At 38.2% G+C, this 17,256-nt stretch overlaps 1 pseudogene; it reads left to right on the forward strand.

The window, feature by feature from the left end:
* The first annotated feature begins 16,613 nt into the window (after nucleotides 1–16,613).
* Nucleotides 16,614–16,713, forward strand: LOC127124368 (uncharacterized; annotated as a pseudogene).
* Nucleotides 16,714–17,256: the final 543 nt, after the last annotated feature.

A 17,256-nucleotide genomic window follows, 5' to 3' on the forward strand; every position in this document is an offset into this window, starting at 1 on the left:
CCAATAAGATTTTGCCCAAGTCTTATTTGACCAAACATTTCACATGTTGCAAGAAAATAAGGAAAAACACCTACAATACTCATGGTGCTGATGGGAGGGTAAGAAACTTTCCCCCTACCTTAAAATTGCAGAGTTTTCAAATTTTTGGCTATGGCTTCCTAGGTCTCCCTCTTCCAATCCCTTTGTTGCCTCTTCTTTCCAAATTTCCAAAGAATACTTAAAAATTGTGATCATATTGTTTGAAAATTACGGTTTGTAAAAAAAGAGTTAATTGATGAATTAAAAATAAAATGAATTTAAATGAATTAATGCATCATAACTTTATAAGAGAGGTGATTAGAAATATGATAGTTGAATAATTAAGTAACATGCTAACTAACTAATTCACATAACTAACCATATTAGACAAGTAACTAAAAGCATAACAGAATAACATAATTGTAGAATGATCTAATTCTAATTAGAATATTTAAGAAGACTCCATAAAAGCAAGTTTTTCGAAATAAATTTAGATTTAAAATTTGAATGATGAAATGATGATTGATTGAATAAAATGACGCAAATTGGATTGATGTGAGATGCTGAGGTAACGAATAATAGGACTTGCGGGGCCAATGAGGCCGTAACGTGTTACTTTCAACCAACTACTTTCAAGAAAAAATAAAGCATTTCTCAATTCTTAAATTCATTGCTTTTGTTTCCACTTGTTGCTAGTGTTTTATTTATTACTATTGTATTTGATAAGTTTTAAACTTTTGAGACAAGTCATGTAAGTATAAGAATTCAATTTCGTTAAGGTTCATTCAAAGATTTGAGCACTTAATTTATGAACACTATATTTCAGTACTCTATATAAATAAATTGTTGGGGGAGATTTTTCACTAGGGAGCATTGAACATAGTGGGACTTCCTTTCTAGAGCAACACTTGTGAGAGACACACCACATATTCACCTAAAACCTTAAGGTGATAGGTGAGTGGGTTCTCTCACTTTCTCCACATTATCAACCAATGTGGGACTATTATCCACACTACTCACACTTGACACATTCTCAACACTCCCCCTCAAGTGCGAGTCCACAATGCTCCCCCTCAAGTGAAAGCTTATTCACCCTCCTGGCGCCGTTTTTTGACTTTCGATACAAGTAACCTGGTCCCTTTCTGAAACCAAAGGCTCTGATACCATTTGTTGGGGGAGATTTTTCACTAGGGAGCATTGAACATAGTGGGACTTCCTTTCTAGAGCAACACTTGTGAGAGACACACCACATATTCACCTAAAACCTTAAGGTGATAGGTGAGTGGGTTCTCTCACTTTCTCCACATTATCAACCAATGTGGGACTATTATCCACACTACTCACACTTGACACATTCTCAACATAAATTACTTTTATATATTGATATAAATAAAATAATAAAAAAAGTACATTGTGTACAATTCATATCTATCATAGATAAATATGGTGTTCGACGTATAAAAAGGTGTTGGAATGCTCGGCCCTTTCTACCTGCATTCCAATGATAATCTTGGGATTACACTTGTTACCCCGTCTTAAACAATACCAATTTTTATTCTTCATCTTAATCTATCCATGTTGCTTTTCGTTCTAAGAATAAATTAGGGTTCATCAATGGAACGCTAAATCAACCCAATTCTTCCGATCCTAAATCCATCACTTGGGATAGATGTAATACTATGGTCATCTCATGGATTAAAAAATCTATCACCCTTGGAAACTCAGAAAGAATTCTATAGATAGACGCTGCGAAATAAATTTGGGATGAAGTCCATGATCACTATCACCAAGACGATATCTTCAGAATATCTGATCTTCAAGAGAAAATTTATGCGTTGAAGCAATGTGATTAGAATATCACACAATATTTTACAACATTGAAGAAATTATGGTAAGAGATTGAAAACTTTAGGCCCTTTCCATCCTGCACATGCAATCCTACTTGTACCTATCAACTTATCCCCACAATCAAGTGTTACAAAGATGGAGATTATGTGATTCAGTTCCTGAAGGTATCAATGAACAATATAGTCTACTTCGTGCACAAATCATGTTGATGAATTTGTTACCCCCATCAACAAGGTATTATCCTTGCTTATCAAACAAGAACGACATATGATTGTACCTCCGGAAGAAGATAAAATGATAGTAGTCTGTAACAAACCATTCACGCGTGGTCGACCTCCTGACAACAAACCCATAAACTACCCGATTGGAAGAGGAAGCGGAGTTAAAATCTGCACCTATTGCAACAAAACCGGACACATAATTGAAGTTTTCTTCAAGAAGCACAGTCTTCCTCCATATTTGAAGAAGTTCAACATTGCCAATCTCTTTCTGAATAATCCACTCAGCAATCTCTTGAAACTATTATGAATGAAGACTTGCCGATGCAACTGGACACCACAAGTCTCACACCTGATCAACATAAAGATAACATTCGGCTTCCTAATGAAGCCACCGTCATTGCCTACTCTTCAGGAACTATTCATTTCAACGATAATCTTTTTCTTACTGATGTTTTATATATTGAAATTTTTTACACCAACCTCACTTATGTGCCTAAGCTTACAACTCTGAATTGTACGTTGAATTTCACCTTCTCTAAATGCATCATACATGGCAACAATACTCTTATGAGGATTAGTGCAACTAATCTTCACCAAGGCCCACACATTCTAAAATTTTCAACCCTATCTAAAATTGTTTTTCAACTCAATTGTAATCCTATCTCCCCTCCCTACATTAATAATTGTGCCTTTTGGAACAATAGGCTTGGTCATCCCTTTCACGAGGCTTTAATTCATATAAATGATTTTTCCTTTAAACAATCTTTCCAAAAATTCTTTACCTCGCGATGTTTGGTTTTATGCTAAACACAAGAGATTACCGTTTCAGGACAATAGAAGTGTGTCTCTTAAACCCTTTGACCTTATTCACATGGACATATGGGGACCCTTTTCCATACCATCCATGAATTTTCACAAATAATTTCTAACCGCCATTGATGATCACACTCACTATTACTGGATTTTCTTAATGGCATTCATCACGAAACTCAATTTAACACCACCATAAAAGTAATCAGGACAAACAATGAACCTGAATTTACTTTAAAACATTTTTACCTAACTAATGGCATTCATCGCCAAACTTCTTGCGTCGATACTCCCCAATAAAATGGGTTAGTAGAAAGAAAACACCAACATTTATTAAATGTGACTCGAGCCTTGCTCTTACAATCTAAACTTCCAAAAGTTTATGCTTTGACCTATGATGTTTTCTTAATTAATCGATTGGCTACTAAATTATTTCATTTTCAATGTCATTTCACTGTTTTATTTAGTATTGTTCCTGAATATCTGTCATGAAAACCTTTGGATGTCTTGTGTATGCTTGTAGATTTAAAGGAAGTAAAACTAAACTTGACTTTAGATCTTGTAAATCTGTGTACTTAGGAACTAAACATGGTGTCAAGGGACACATTTTGTATGACATTCTTAGAAAGGACATTTTTGTTTCTCGTGATACTATATTTTTTAGAACATCTTCCCTACTCACCCAACATCCCTCACACCACACATGTTCCTTTTCCCACTTATCCTCCCACTCATGACTATTACTGTGGCTATGACCTACAACTTTCCCATAATAATCCCAATACTAACCCTAAGATGCCTAACCACATCAACACCGACTCTAAGCACACCATCAGTCCTGACATCACTCGCTCCCCTTATTAAACACCTCCTCCTACCCAACCCAACCTCAAACAACAATATTCATAATCTTGCCAACACTCATGTCATCCCAACCCCACAATCTAACCAACCTACCTTAAGAAAATCCAACAATCTGTCAAAATCCTTACCTATTTACAAGACTACCACTGCTCTATCTTACAAGGTACTTCTTGTTTATCCTCTCCCAATAATACATGTATTGTTTCTCACCATCTCTCTCATGTCGTATCTTATGAAAATTTATCTATCAATCATAGAATTTTTAATTTAACCATATCTAGAAAAACTGAACCCAAAACTTATTCAGATGTCATTAAAGATCCTAATTAGCAACAAGCTATTAATGTTGAACTTATATATCTCACTAAAACCAATACTTGGGATATAGTTTCCCTTCCTCCCAACAAAATTGAAATTGGTTTCAAATAGTTTTTTAAACTCAAATATTTATCTAATGATAATATTGAGAGATATAAGGCAAGACTTTTCGTCAAAGGCTTTAATCAAACTGGGGGTTTAAACTATTTAGAAACTTTTGGCCATGTTATAAAAATGACTACTATTAGATTATTATTATCTATTTATTGTACCTTAAACTAGCACCTTCACCAATTGGACATCAATACTACCTTCCTCCATGGGACTTAGAGGAGGAAGTTTACATGAAATATCCCCCTAGTTTAAAGGTACCTACTAATATGGATTATAAATTAAACAAGTCCATATATGGTTTAAAGCAAGCCATCCACCAATGGGACCAAAAGCTTACTTACACTTTAATAAACCTTGGATATCATCAATCTAAATCAGACTACTCTTTATTTAATAATAACTATATTAATTCTTTTATTGCTATTCTCATTTATATTTATGATCTCATCCTTGCAGGAAACAACTTAACTGAAATTTCTAACATTAAACAGATATTTGACATAAGATTTAGCATTAATGACCTAGGCTTTCTCAAATATTTTATTGGTTTTGAAATGGCTAGATCTTCTACTGAAATTAGCTTGTGTCAGCGGAAGTATAGCATAGATTTATTATAGGAAACAAGTCTCCTTGCAGCAAAATCGACATCCACTCCAATGGACCCTGGATGTTTGCTTGACAAAGAAGATGACCCCCTTCTCGCAGACCCATCTATTTTCAGGAGCCTATTTGGTAAATTACTTTACCTGACCCATTCTCGACCTAACATCACCTTTGTTGTTTGCAGGTTAAGGTAATACTTGGCTGCACCCACCAACACGCATATGTTGGCCGCTACACGAATGCTGAGCTACATAAAAAGGCCCCTGCATTAGGCCTTTATTTGCAAAATAATTCTTCTCTCAACATCATAGGCTTCACAGATTCTGATTGGGGCTCTTGTCCAACAACTCAACAGTCGATTATTGGATTTACTTTCTTCCTCGATTCTAATCTCATCTGCTGAAAGTCAAAGAAGCAATATGTCGTGTTCTAATCTTCTTTCGAGGCGAAATATAGAGCTCTCGACAACACTTCTTGTGAGGCGCAATGGTTACTTTTTCTCCTACAAGACTTCTACATCACATACACAACCAGTCACATAATTTTATGACAACCTCGACGTCATTCACATTGCTTCCAACCCCATCTTCCACGAACGGACGAAGCATATCGAAATGGATTACCACTTAGTTCAAGACAAACTTCTAGCCAAGATAATCCATTTGATGCCTGATCGCTCGACTGTGTGAGTCGAGAATGGGATACAAACTGCAAGTGCACAGTTCTATCGCGTAGTTTTAAAAGATATCGATCCCACAGGGACTTATGAATCGATATACCGTTATCTAAAGTTACTACGTAAATCTAAGGTGAAAATGTTTGATTGCTTGGGGAAAAACTAAGAGCTAAACTAATATCTAGATTGAATATCAATAAAACGGATATCGGTATGTAGTTCGTCAAAACTAGGGAATCAATTCCTTGTCGGTCTCTCGGTTTTAAAATAAATCGTTTCGATTAACTTTATTGGTTAAAGGTTTTATCTCAAACTCTCGCTCTGTTGAAGAAACCATGATCTTAGATTAATGTAGCTGTCACTTATAATTAAGTCAAAAATCATATTTTGAAAACAATAAAGTTGCAGAAACTCTTTTTAAGAAAATACTGACCGTTTTAAACACCCTTATCTCAAACTTTCGCTCTGTTGACTTAGGTTATACAATTAAATCTAAATGCTTAACTCTCGTCCTCACATTCAATATTTAAAAATACTTTTTGGAAAAAAGTCAGAATTTAATTAATTCTAAAACTTGCTCTCGCCCTGAGATAGACTTAATGACTAACTTACACTGTCCAGTTAAAACCTCAAACTCTCGCTCTGTTGGTTTCAACTTCTTTATGTCTTTTACTTTTGTAAAAAATCTTGTTATTAAACCTGTAAGTTAAGACCATAAAAAGATTGATTCTAATTTTAAGTTTGAATAGACCGACTTAGTCTTGACCCCTTTTTCTGCTTACTTTACATACCGATACCTAGGCAAATTAGCCAGACATGCTAAATAAATAAGAATCTATATCATGCATAAACAGACTCATTCCAGGCATGCAATGTAAATAAACAATAGAATAAAACATTAAAAATTAAATAACGATTAAAGAACTTGAATGCGTAATACAATGGTCTTGAACACTCCTCCACAAGCCGGTAGGATTTGTTCTTGGATTCTTCAATTAAACAGTAAAATAAATCAAGGAAATAAAACTGGAATATAACGTAAGGTTAAATCCGGTATAAAGTTGCACAGTAGTTTCCGGTGTAGAAACTACTACGCGAAAAATATCTAAAAGCTAAGAACGGGGAAAATAAATTGCAAGGGAAAAAGAAAATAAAGCTTGCAAAATAAAATAAATAAAGTGAACGATGCTGGAAAGGAAGAAAAATAGGCAAAGGCGTGAAAGGAAAATTTGGCAGAGCTTTCGCAAAACTGAGCGTGCAAAAACCTCTTCCCTTTTGGTTTGTGAGATGGCTATTTATAATAGCCTTGGTAACTGCATTCCGTTTCTCCCATTCTTCAGCGTGGCTATATCCACGGCGTGCATATAGGAGACCAACTCCTTAACGTTATTCTTCAAGTCTTTCTGAGGGCGATACTTGCGCCAATAAGGTAGTGGAGTTGTGTGACGCTCGTCACGCTATGTGTGACGTCCGTCACAAGGCTACTTCGCGTGACGCTCGTCACGCGTCCTGTGACGTCCGTCACAGGCACAGCATTGGTGACTTGTGCGCTTTGGGCTGGGCTTTGGCATTTGGTTCCTTTTCTCTCCTTTTTGTTCCTTTTTACACCTCCTTTTCTTCCCTTTTTCACTTTTGCTTCAAAATGGGTACCTGATATAAATAGAAGAGGAATACTGCATAATATCTGATAAAATGAGATAAACTAGCGTAAATGATAATATAATTTAATTGAATTAAGTCTTAAAAAGCGATATAATTTCGTGTTATCAAACTCCCCCATACTTAAATCTTTGCTTGTCCTCAAGCAAAATTCAGTATAGAACTTGTTAAAAGTTTTTAGCCAGATGAAATTTTAAAGCGCACATCAATTCGTACTAGGTTGCCAATGGATTTTTGTTTAGGAGGACTTGAGTTTAATCTCGACATCAACAACTACCGTCACAACTTAGATAACCCTACCTTATGCCAATCAGTTCAAGTACCCTATGATAGCTATCCTGGTTCCTTTAGTCTTATTTTACCCGTTTTCATTCTAGCGAAATCACATTAAGCCCTTTATCTTTTCGCGCACATAGTGGAGTAACCGGTTAGTGATTATGATCCGCTTTTAGCTAGAAGTTCTGGTACATAAGTCGGATAACTTCATTATTCAGTCCATTGCAAATTGCGGGGGATCGAACCGTAGTCCGCCCTACCGAGTTCAGTACCAGATACCTACTGAACCAACTCGTAATGGATCTTTCGTATTGTGCTTTTGCATGATCTGCAACCTTTAGATTAAATGATCTGGTAAGGATCACCTAATTTAATTAGTGCATTTCTTGATATATTCGTATATTTCATGTTACTTTGGGGATCATTCACTTATATTCATCGGCTCTCCACGTAGTTTGCTATTAAGATGGTGCTGACTTCTGTATAAACTACTTGGGGTTACTATAGAACTAAAAGTTCAAGGAGTTCGGTATAATAGGTACTTATCCTGATCTAACACATTGAGGTTCTCAGAGCGTTGTTATGGTAATGATTTTGTTTTGATTTCACTCAAATTTTATAAAGTAAGCAACCTTTATACTTATTGGGTGTGTTAAAATTTTTGTTATGGCTCAAGAAAGTTGAGGGAAATAGATAATAGAAAATTTTTCACATTCAGGACTTAACTTAAAAAAATATTTTGTTTTTTTTTTTTTATTTTTATTTTTTTTTTTTATAGGGAAATAACAATGAAAAGGGAGAGTACATACTTGAAACAAAGATGAGAATGGAAAGAATAATGTTTCCCCCCCATACTTGAACTAAACATTGTCCTCGATGTTTGAAGGGAAAGAAATACAAAATGGAAAGGAAAAAGAAAAATACAGCTAAGGCTGCCTTCCACCTCTGGTTCTTGGTCCTGGTGATCTTTGACGTATGTCTAAGCTGTCGAATCTGCTAAACAACTCAGTAAACCGCTGGTCGGTTATGGCATTCCGAGCATCCTGTTGCTGTTGCATTTGACGCATCATCTGCATCATATCTGCATTCTGTGCCTGCATACCATCGATAGCATCCATAATGTCGTCGTTGGTCGCAGGCCTTCTGCGTCGACGACGTTGGGAGGATGGGCCGGCTGCATTACTGGAAGGGTTGAGCGGGACTGACTGTTGTGTTGGCGGATGATCACCTTGTTCCATTTCTTCAAACTCATCTGTTTGCTGGTTTGTTTGTGAAGGCTCGGTGGTTTCAGGAGCGCTAAGATCGTAGAGGTGGCGGTCCGGGTTTGTGACATCGGTTAGGGTGGTATTGGGTAGCACAACACTTGGGACTGCTTGGTTGTTCACCATCAGATAATAGCCTCCGCCTACTCTGTTTTTAATCAGGCGGCTGGAGCGGCAATAGCTGATATCCATAGACAGGGGTGGTAGGGATTCTAAAGTTTGGAGTTTATCCCCTAGGTTCAGGCCAAGTGCTATGGAGGTTATTAATCCACCAATTATAAGGGTTGCCGGCCTCTAGCACATAAGGTGCGGATATGATGAAAGAGAAAAGAGGCGGCGTTTACCGTAGTATCCGATTCGAAAACGCACTGGAGGAAAAAGAGTTCTTTTGAGTTGACCTTACTGTTGTTTGGTCTTCCAAAGAGTGCGTTTTGCAGGATACGGAGAAAATAACGGATGGTGGGGTTATGGATGTGGGAGAGAAGGAGTTCTTCCCAGTTGTAGGTATTTATACCGGAAATTTTCTTAAAAAGGTCGAAAACTAGAACTGTGTTCCAGTTTGAGGTTGGAGGGATTCTGGCATGGAGCAGACCTTCTGTGGGAAAATGTAGCATGGCACTCAATTCGCGTTGGGTTAGAGAGTACTCGGTGTTAAACATACGGAAGGTTGCCGTACCGGTTAGAAATTCACCTTCACCGGCGGGAGTGGTGTAGTCGTAAGAACTTAGGAATTCTAAGGTTAAGGAAGGGTAGGTGGGTTGGTTATGAGTGCAAAGGAAGGTTAAGTCGGCTTTACGGAGCATCCACTCGATACCTTGGAGTAAGCCTAATTGTTGCAAGCAAGTTAAATCGGGGTACCTGGTGGGAGCGACGCCTCGCTGTTGGAAGCGCTCGAATTGCTCTTGCTGATAGTTGTCATCTCCGGATCGGAAGATGATATTTCCGAAATTTTGATTTCCCGCCATTGTGATGAATTTTTTTGAAGGGATGATTTGGAAAGGAAAAGAAGTGTGTTTGATATGAGAGATTTGTTTTGTGGTGAATGAAGGGAGTTTTGGTAGGTATTTATAGGAGAAGGATTGGAAGGTGGAAAGAAAAATGGTTGAAAAGTAATTAAGTGTGGTAAATGAAAAATGAATGGGGAATGTAAAAAGGTAAGGGGTGTAACGTTCGTCTCCAACGGCTCCCTAACGTTCACATGTCTGAGGGGCGTTACGCTCGTCACAAGGCTGTGACGTTCGTAACAGGCACTAAGTGTGTCGTTCGTTATGGGTGGTGTGACGCTCGTCACACTTCCTTTTTGGAAAGGCTTAGTAGCGCTTCACAGAATCACTTTGGTAGCGTATTTTAATGTTTTATTTAGCTTATGGTTATTTTTAGTCTGCGATTTTAATGCACTGTGCACGTTACTTGCTTTGTATAGTAATAATAGGTAACAACAGTAGAACGTAACAGGCATTTGCATAATAAAATTAACTAAACAGCTTCAATAATAAAAAAAAAAGATCATAATGTATTACAGGAAGGGAAAATAATGAAATGAAATAGAAATAAACATGAATTCAAATAACATATATGAAAAAATCTAGCCTAAAACTAAATAACTTAGAAAGGGAAAATAACTAAATTCCATCTATCTTCGGATCTCTGGCCGGAGGAGTAAAAGAGTTAACATGATGTCGTAACATACGTAACTGACTTGCCGTACTGCTCATGTGTTCTAGGACTGCAAGTCTCAAGCTGTGGAAATCTTCCCTGAGGGTGTTTTGTTCTGACATCAAAGCTTCAATGACGGTTTTAATATCTGTTCCTGGCATATGATGTCGGAGATCAGGCATAGCTGATTCTTCGGTCAGGACAGGCTGAGGAGGAGGATCAATATCATGGTAGCCGGATGGAGTCTGAGGGTCAGATTCAGCAAGAGAGATATGGTCAACATAGTGCTCATAGTCATCACAAATCTCATAATCCTGGATGGATTCAGTGGATCCAGCAGGAGTTGGGGTTTCATTCAGGTTATAGAGCCAGTTCCTTTGGTTATGAACACTAGTCCTAGGATCGGGCATGGTGAATAGGCAGAGAACCTGGTTATCAATAACAAGCTCAAACTCATCAGACCCTATGTTTGCTATAAACATAGTGTTGAAGAGGAAAGGTATACTCATAGTGGTAATGCCACAAAAAGGGTTCAGGTCAAGCATAGGCTGACGTAATCCAATAGCATTACCTATCATAGTGATCAAACCGCCTATTCTAATGGGTGCTCTCTCATCCTGGATAAGGTGGTCCAAATTAGCTAACATAAAAGTAGCACCGTTTACTGGACGGTTCTGGGAAGCACAAAATATGATGAAGAGTTCATCACGTGAAACTGAAGTACTATTTGGCTTTTTCCCAAATAAAGTGTGGGTCAGGATCTTATGGAAATAGCGAAAAGCCGGGTTATGTATGTTTCCAGAGAGAAACTCATGTTCTTCGGGCTCATCATTTCCAGTCAGCTTACCCCAAAAGTGTTCCAGCTCTCTATATTCAAAAAGTTCTTCCTGGCTTATAGTGAATGTATCAAAGGAGGTAGGAAAACCCAAAAGGTTGGTGAAGTCTCTAATATTAAATTGGTACTCCATATTGAACATTCTGAACTGGATAAAACCTCTGGTAATTCCTTTTCCATGGCTAGGTAGATAGATTAATGAACTAAGGAATTCTAGTGTGAGTCTCCGGTAGGTGGTGAAATGTCTCAGGATAGGGGAGGTCTCCCATCCTATCTGATTCAGCAAAAACAGGACACTCTGTCTCAGTCCAAGGGCAGTCATAGCCCAATCATCAGCATATAAACTAGGTAGCATCTCTCTAGCGGCTAGTTCTTCAAACTTTCGTTTCTGAGCCATTCCTCTGAACTTGATACCCATACGATCAAAATGTCCCATCTGGTTAGTGTTAACTAGAGAAAAGAAAACATGAGTTTAAGTCAGGATTTGGCCAAATGCCGAAAGAAGAAAAGAATTATTATTATTATATATAGATATATTTTTTTTCTTTTTGAATAAATCAATAATGAATACTAAATAGAAATTAAAAGAATAATTAAGAGAAAAATAGAGAAATGATAATAATAGAATAATAAAATAACAGATTAATTTGTGGGTTGTCTCCCACTAAGCGCTTTGTTTAAATGTCGCAAGCTCGACAAAGAAACTGTTAAATATAGTCTATGAGTCCTGGGGGCGTTTCGTCTAAGTGTAGAATTTGCGAATCCTCGTTGGTTTCCGCATAGTGATAATGTTTCAGACGTTGCCCGTTTACGGTGAACGGTTCTGTAGATTGTCCTTTTATTTCTACCGCTCCACTGGGAAAGATTTTAGTGATATGAAAAGGTCCTGACCATCTGGATCGTAGTTTTCCCGGGAATAATTTTAGTCTGGAGTTAAATAAAAGTACTGCGTCGCCTTGCTTGAAGATTTTCCTTGATATACGCTTGTCATGCCATTGTTTTGTTCTTTCTTTATAGATTTTGGCATTTTCATAGGCGTCTCTTCTGAGTTCCTCTAATTCGTTTATGTCAAGGATTCTCTTTTCACCGGCGGCTTTATAATTCAAATTTAAATTTCTAATAGCCCAATAGGCTTTATGTTCCAATTCTACCGGGAGGTGACAGGACTTTCCATAAATGAGCTTAAATGGGGTCGTCCCTATGGGAGTTTTATAAGCAGTTCGGTATGCCCATAAAGCTTCTGGTAATTTCAATGACCAATCTTTCCTTGAAGTGGCGACCGTTTTTTCTAGTATTTGCTTGATTTCTCTGTTAGATACTTCCACTTGTCCACTGGTTTGAGGGTGGTAAGGTGTTGCTATCCTATGTCTCACTCCATATTTAAGTAGTAGTTTTTCGAGTATCTTGGATATAAAGTGCGATCCACCATCACTGACTACTATCCTTGGGATGCCAAATCTCGGAAATATTATATTTTTAAAGAGTCTAGTTACTACTCGGGTGTCGTTTGTTGGGGAAGCTACAGCTTCGATCCATTTTGATACGTAGTCAACTGCCACGAGTATGTATTTGTTACCGAAGGAGGATGGAAATGGTCCCATGAAGTCTATTCCCCACACGTCAAAAATCTCTACTTCCAAAATACCTTTTTGTGGCATCTCGTCACGTCTAGATATGTTTCCCGTGCGTTGACATCTGTCACACTCCTTAATGGCCGCATGTACGTCCTTCCATATAGTTGGCCAATAAAAGCCAGCTTGTAGGATTTTAGAGCAGGTCTTGGATGTACTTGTGTGTCCACCATAAGGCGCAGAGTGACAGTGTTGGATTATATTTTCTACCTCTTCTTCGGGTACACATCGACGGAAAATACCATCGGGACCTCTTTTGAAAAGTAAGGGATCATCCCAGTAATAGTGTTTTATGTCGTGGAAGAATCGTTTCTTCTGCTGGTAAGATAAAGTAGGTGGAACTATTCCGGCAGCTAAATAATTGACTAGATCAGCGTACCATGGTATGACAGATATAGCTAAGGTGGTTTCTACTTGCATGTCGGAGTTGTTCTCTTCCAAAGTAGCTATGAGTTTGTCATACGAGAAATCATCATTAATGGATGTTCTTTCTGGTTCAAGGTTCTCAAGTCTAGAGAGGTGGTCTGCTACTACGTTCTCAGTTCCTTTCTTGTCCTTGATTTCTAAGTCGAATTCTTGTAGTAACAAGATCCATCTTAGGAGTCTAGGTTTAGCATCCTTTTTTGTTAGAAGGTACCTGATAGCAGCGTGATCAGTGTAAACTATTATTTTGGCTCCTACCAGGTAAGAACGAAATTTATCTAGCGCAAATACTACTGCTAGGAGTTCTTTCTCGGTTGTGGCATAATTCATCTGTGCTTCATCCAGGGTTCTGCTAGCGTAATATATAACATGGAGCTTTTTATCCTTTCTTTGTCCTAAGACAGCACCTACAGCATAATCGCTGGCATCGCACATTATTTCGAAAGGTTCATTCCAGTCTGGTGTCTGCATAATGGGTGCGGAGATCAATGCTTGTTTAAGAGTTTGAAATGCTTTTAAACAGTTATCGTCGAATATGAATTCAGCATCTTTCATTAATAGTCCGGTTAAGGGTTTAGTTATCTTAGAGAAGTCTTTGATGAATCGTCGGTAGAAACCGGCGTGTCCTAAAAAACTTCGTACTTCTCTCACGGTTCTTGGGGGTTGAAGATTTTCGATTACCTCTATTTTGGCTTTGTCTACTTCAATTCCTCTGTTCGAGATGATGTGTCCTAAAACAATTCCTTCTTGTACCATAAAGTGGCACTTTTCCCAATTAAGTACTAAGTTTACTTTTACACATCGTTCAAGAACTCTTTCCAGGTTTTCAAGGCATTCTTCGAAACTTTGTCCGTATACAGAAAAGTCATCCATAAATACTTCCATGATGTTTTCGAGAAAGTCGGCGAAAATCGCCATCATGCATCTTTGAAAAGTTGCAGGGGCATTACACAGACCAAACGGCATTCGTCTATACGCGAAGGTACCAAAAGGGCATGTGAATGTTGTCTTTTCTTGGTCATCAGGGTGAATTGGTATTTGAAAGAAGCCTGAATAACCGTCTAAATAACAGAAATGTGAATGTTTAGCTAATCGTTCTAACATTTGGTCAATGAATGGTAAAGGGAAATGATCTTTTCGGGTTGCTTTGTTTAGTTTCCTATAATCAATGCACATTCTCCATCCCGATTCGATTCGTTTAGTTATAGTTTCTCCTTTTTCGTTTTCAATAACGGTTATGCCTCCTTTCTTTGGTACAACGTGTACAGGACTGACCCATTTGCTATCAGATATAGGATATATAATACCTGCTTCCAATAACTTGGTTATTTCTTTCTTTACTACCTCACTTAGGATCGGATTTAGTCTTCTCTGGTGTTCCCTAGAGGTTTTACCGTCTTCTTCTAACATGATGCGGTGCATACAAATAGAAGGGCTTATTCCTTTAAGATCGGTTATGTGGTATCCTAGTGCGGTTGGATATTTTCTTAAGATATGTAGGAGTTTTTCTGTTTCGAGTCTTCCTAGATCTGCATTGACTATCACAGGTCGTTCAAGTTCTAAGTCTAGGAATTCATATCTCAGATTTTTGGGAAGTGTTTTCAAATCAGGGGTTGGTTTGTTAAGACTCTGCGTAGGATCTGGTGTTATTGCTAAGCATTGTTTAGATTTGTCTTCTAGAAGATAGTCTGATGATTTGTCTTCTCCTGACTCTGCTTCTTTTATGCATTCATCGATGATATCCATGAAGTAACATGTATCTTCTATTGCAGGTGCTTTCAAGAATTGGAAAGAATGAATTCAATTTTCTCTTCACCTACTTCGAAGGTGAGTCTTCCTCGTTTTACGTCTATGATTGCACCGGCAGTTGCTAAGAATGGTCTTCCTAGTATAATAGGTGTAGTATCATCTTCTCTAATGTCCATAATTGTGAAGTCAGTGGGAATGTAAAACTGACCTATGCGTACGGGAACGTTTTCAAGGATTCCTACAGGATATTTGATGGAACGATCCGCTAGTTGTACAGACATCTTGGTTGGTCTTAATTCTCCCATTTCCAGTCTCTTACATATGGATAAAGGCATAACGCTAATTCCGGCTCCTAAATCGCATAAGGCTTTGTCGATGACAAATTTTCCTATGTGACAGGGTATAGAGAAGCTACCCGGATCCTTGAGTTTAGGAGGCATGTTTTGGATTATAGCGCTACATTCGGCAGGGAGTGTAACGGTTTCACTATCCTCAAGTTTCCTTTTATTAGAAAGAATTTCTTTTAAGAATTTAGCATATGAGGGCATCTGCGTAATAGCTTCGGTAAATGGAATTGTAACGTTTAATTGCTTAAGGAGATCGACAAATTTTCTAAATTGGCCTACATCTTTGGTTTTAACAAGCCTTTGAGGGTAAGGTATAGGTGGTTTGTAAGGTGGTGGAGGTACATAAGGTTCCTTCTTTTCTAGGGTATCCTTATTACTCTCTTCCTTTTCCTTAGGTTCACTTTCCTCAGTAGATTTCTTAGGGTTTTGGTTTTCTATCCTTGGATCAGACGGTCCTTCCACTTCCGTTCCACTTCTTAATATAATTGCATGAGCTTGGCTTCTCGGATTAGGTTGGGGCTGTCCAGGGAATGTACCAGTTGGTGCAGCAGTAGGTGCTTGTTGTTGAGCTACTTGAGATATTTGTGTTTCTAACATTTTGTTATGGGTAGCCAAGGCATCTACTTTGCTTGCTAGTTGTTTAAGTTGTTCGCCAGTGTGTATGTTCTGGTTTAAGAAATCTTTATTGGTTTGTTGTTGGGAAGCTATAAAGTTTTCCATCATGATTTCCAAGTTGGATTTTCTAGGGGTATTATTGTTAGGATTCGGTTTCTGATATCCCGGAGATACAGATGGGGTTTGATTCGGAGACTGTCCAGGTGCGTATAAAGCATTATTACTCTTATATGAAAAGTTTGGATGGTTCTTCCAATTTGGGTTATAGGTATTCGAATAGGGGCTTCCTTGAGCATAGTTTACTTGCTCTGTTTGGATTCCAGTCAAGAGTTGACATTCCGCAGGAGTGTGGCCTTGGATTCCACAGACCTCGCAATTCTGAGTTATAGCAACCACGGCGGTTGGAGGTGATACGTTTAAACTTTCAATCTTCTGGACCAAAGCATCCACTTTTGCATTAACGTGATCAAGGTTACTTATCTCGTACATGCCAGTTTTCGGTTGAGGTTTTTCCACTGTTGTTCGTTCGGTTCCCCACTGATAGTGGTTTTGGGCCATGCTCTCGATAAGCTGGTAAGCATCAGCATAAGGTTTGTTCATTAGTGCACCACCTGCAGCGGCGTCTATTGTTAACCTTGTATTGTATAAGAGACCATTATAAAATGTGTGAATTACTAACCAGTCTTCCAAACCATGGTGTGGGCAAAGTCTCATCATGTCTTTGTATCTTTCCCATGCTTCGAAAAGAGACTCGTTGTCTTTCTGTTTAAATCCGTTTATCTGGGCTCTTAACATAGCTGTTTTGCTTGGCGGAAAATATCGGGCAAGAAAAACTTTCTTCAACTCGTTCCATGTGGTGACTGAGTTGGAAGGGAGAGATTGAAGCCATCTTCTAGCGCTATCTCTTAATGAGAAAGGAAAAAGACGAAGTCGAATTGCCTCTGAAGTGACACCATTAGCTTTAACAGTATCAGCATATTGAACAAATACGGATAAATGAAGGTTTGGATCTTCGGTAAGATTTCCAGAGAATTGGTTCTGTTGCACAGCCTGCAACAACGAAGGTTTAAGTTCAAAGTTGTTTGCTTCGATTGCGGGCGGAGCAATACTTGAATGCGGTTCATCTTGCGATGGAGCGGCGTAATCTCTAAGAGCACGAGCTGGTTCTGCCATCTCGGTTAAAGAAGGAAAAATGTTTTTGATATCAGGAAGGTTTATAGGAGGGAGATTGTTTTCAGCACGATATTCCCGAATTCGTCGTAAGACTCGGAGATATAGTTCGATATCGTTGATTCGTAAATAGAGCGGTTCGCCTTGAGAGCGAGTGCGTG

Source organism: Lathyrus oleraceus, chromosome 2 (assembly GCF_024323335.1).
Source record: "Lathyrus oleraceus cultivar Zhongwan6 chromosome 2, CAAS_Psat_ZW6_1.0, whole genome shotgun sequence".
Taxonomy (NCBI): domain Eukaryota; kingdom Viridiplantae; phylum Streptophyta; class Magnoliopsida; order Fabales; family Fabaceae; genus Lathyrus; species Lathyrus oleraceus.